The 3,565-nt window shown below is 36.7% G+C and overlaps 1 pseudogene; it reads left to right on the top strand.

The window, feature by feature from the left end:
* The first annotated feature begins 768 nt into the window (after window positions 1-768).
* LOC114745183 (protein argonaute 10-like) lies at window positions 769-2,601 on the top strand (annotated as a pseudogene).
* The last annotated feature ends 964 nt before the right edge of the window (window positions 2,602-3,565 follow it).

The raw sequence follows: 3,565 nt of genomic DNA, 5'->3' as shown, positions 1-3,565 counted from the left end.
ATATGGGGGTTTTTTTTTTTTTTTTTGTGATGAATACTTGCTCTAGGTCTCAATATTTTGTTTTCATGTGTCCATGTGCAGAGACTTGTTGGTCTCCTTTAGGAAGGCAACAGGACAGAAGCCACTAAGGATAATATTTTACAGGTTTGTATCTTTTATGTGATGAATATTTGAAAATTAGTTTGAATTGTGTTTGTCTATTTGCTTGTCTAATACTATCTCTAAGACCTCGATTGTATTCTACAAATGAGGTCTTTATAGGACCGGAGGTAGTAGTTAGTTAATAATGCAAAAGCCTCATAAAATGTTTGTTAAAATAAGAACTCAAATGTTGAAATAAGAACTTGTGTGAGGATACTTCAATTTGCACAAACTCAGAATGAACATGTCCTACCATTTAATGTATCAACAGCATCCATTTATTGAAGCCTTAAAGGATACATTATGATCTTATACAAATGCTTATGATTACCTGAGAAATGCGATCATTATTAGCCGTTGAGTCAATCAGATCAGAAATCTAGAGTGTCATTATTCTTTCTTTCCGGGGGAGGAGAATAGTTCCATGCTTACTGCAATTTATTGGGTGAATTCCATCCAAATCAGATATGTAGAAGTTCACATACATGAGTTCTAGTTTGATTTTGCTTCTAATGTATACCACACCAGTTGCTTTCATAACCATAATGAATTTTAAACAGGGACGGTGTAAGTGAAGGGCAGTTTTATCAAGTTCTACTTACGAGTTAGATGCAATCCGGAAGGAGAATGACTGCTCACTCTCATTACACATGAATTCTTTTTATAGAGAAGACATGTTCTGAAAGGCTATATCTGTACAGGCTTGTGCTTCCTTAGAGCCAAACTATCAACCTCCAGTAACTTTTATTGTTGTACAAAAAAGACATCACACTAGGTTGTTTGCAAACAACCACAGGGACAGGAGCAGCACAGATAAGAGTGGGAATATATTGCCTGGTAAGCTTGGCCGTTCCTACAATTCTTAGGCACACATCAGAATTTTTAATATTTTTTATCATGTTTGTAAATGATGAACTCATGGGCTTGGCTTGTCTTCCGCTAATTTCATTTCAGGAACCGTTGTTGATTCTAAAATCTGTCATCCAACAGAATTTGATTTTATCTCTGCAGTCATGCTGGTATTCAGGTATTTCTTTTTTTCCGAAACAAGTTAACATGGTATCGTTGTTAACATATGCAAAACATTAGATGGAGGGTGAGAGAAATACAAGTATAAGATGGAATGCTATCCCACCTTTTATTCTATGGTTTGACGAGAGCACAACCCACCTTAAACAGCTGCAATCAATTTAGTGTTGATTCTGAAGTTGATGTGTGGGGCGAAAGCAACATTAAGAGTAAAACATTCTTATTTTACTTGTTATCAAATACCTCTTGCCCCTGTAACTTGTCTCCCGAGCAATCGTTGTGATTGGATACCTTCTCAACACTGAAGGAAATTTTAAAAATTTGGACGCATCAGACAAATTGAATGAGGTGTGATTGGACTGAGGCGGTTTCCCCCTCTGTTGCAGTTTTGTAATATTTGGTCGTGGCTCTAGATTGGGTAACACAGGTTTGCGTGGATATTAATCCGGTAGTATGTTTGGACATTTTCTTCAACTGTGCGTTAACTCACTAGGTTGTCCTGAAGATCTGAGTTTAATTGCTTTTATCTGAGATAACTAAATATTGACTCAGAGTGACCCTCATGAGATTCCTTTATTAATAACTTGGTAAAGAATGTAGCTGCTACAGAGTGTAAAATTTAAATGTCTAACTTGCAGCAATTATTAATCTTACTACTATCATGCAGGGGACAAGTCGGCCAGCTCATTATCATGTCCTGTGGGATGAAAACAACTTCACAGCAGATGGAATTCAGTCTTTGACAAACAATCTATGTTATACATATGCTAGGTGTACGCGTTCTGTATCTGTTGGTAAGTACATCAAATTACTGATTAGATTTTATTTTTCCTCTTTGGTATGAGATTCTTAAGGTTATATTTGGAATGAGCATAATGGCAGAAAAGGACTCCCTTCCACCTGGGGCAAATCAAACCTTTCCTTCGCTTCTCTTCTGGCTTTTTCTCAATCCAGACACATCTTAAAAACTAGTCCTAACCCCTTAAGGATGGGTAATTTTAAATTTAACCTACCTGAATTTAGATTTCCTGGAAAGAGAGGCAAGAATACATTGTGGGAAGATGAGCAAGGTATTGCCTAATAGAGAGGTGATGCCTAACGTGCTTAATCATTCTGCTATCTAACCACCCCTCAATTCAGTCCGGAATAGTTCACCACTTCAAGATAAAGTCATGGTCAAATTTCTGCCCTGTGATCCTGTCCAAGAAAATATAACTGAATTTTCCTCTTGCAGTTCCTCCGGCATATTATGCACATCTAGCAGCATTTCGGGCCCGTTTCTATATGGAGCCAGAGATGCAGGAGAATGGCTCTACTGGTGGTGGTAGCATGAGTCATGGTTCCAAAGCAACACGAGCAGCCGGAGAATGCGGGGTCCGGCCATTGCCAGCCTTGAAAGAAAATGTGAAGAGGGTAATGTTTTACTGTTAGATAGCAGAGCAGCCTGAAAAATGTTAGCAAGAAAGGATGGCAGCAATCATGAAACGCAATGGTATGGTTACCCTTGGCCTCACATCACCTGTACAATGGTGGTGGTTTACAAATTACACGTACAGCTGCAACCTAGTATTCTCACAACAAATCCATGATTATAGTTCTAGAGGGCATAGTTTAGGAATCAAGAAGCATCTGGCTGGAACATGGGAAGCATGCAACTGATGATAGGTTAGTTTAGCTTAGAGGTGCTAACCCTAGGCGCTCTTCCAGCCATCAGTCATGGAGATGGTGTTAAAGTAGGCGTTGATGTAAAGCTTAATTCTATGAATCATCCATATATTGTAGAAAAATTTTCCTGAAAATCTTAATAGATGAATTATTAGATGGTCAAGCATTTCGTAGTCTTTAAGAACGGGCACCAACATGCATATCAGATAATAACCATGCGATTAAATGCAACGACAGAGAAAAATATGGCATTGTGATGTGGTAATTTCAGTCATTAATTTGAGAGCTAAAAAACTACTTTACAGATATTAGGAAGTTAGTTAAATTATTCATTTATAATAAATGGATGTTTTCTTTCAAAAGCATATTTATCAATCTTGTGTATTGAAGTTACTCCTTGATGAAACTTTTTAAAATGTACAATTACCATAAGAATTACATGAAGACAAAATTGATAAATATTGAAGATAAAGTAAATTGATGTCATATATTTAAAATCAAATTGAATTTCAGAATCTTTAAGACTGGGACCAGTAGCTTGCGTCATTTCATATTTGATGTGTCTTGCCCTCTGTTGAAAATTTTAAAGAACTCATTGTGAAAAATTGAAAAAGTTGGGTTATAAAGTAAATAAATATAGTATCACACTAGGCTGATGAAGTTATTAACATGCATGTTTGTCTCGACACGGGGCATTTTGTGCTGGGAAAAAGTATGGATGAATTTTTAA

Source organism: Neltuma alba, unplaced genomic scaffold (genome assembly GCF_004799145.2).
Source record: "Neltuma alba isolate B1F8T4 unplaced genomic scaffold, ASM479914v2 tig00004555_pilon, whole genome shotgun sequence".
NCBI classification, from domain to species: domain Eukaryota; kingdom Viridiplantae; phylum Streptophyta; class Magnoliopsida; order Fabales; family Fabaceae; genus Neltuma; species Neltuma alba.
The sequence above is the reverse complement of the archived record's forward strand: the minus strand, read 5'-3'. Positions and strand labels throughout refer to the sequence as shown.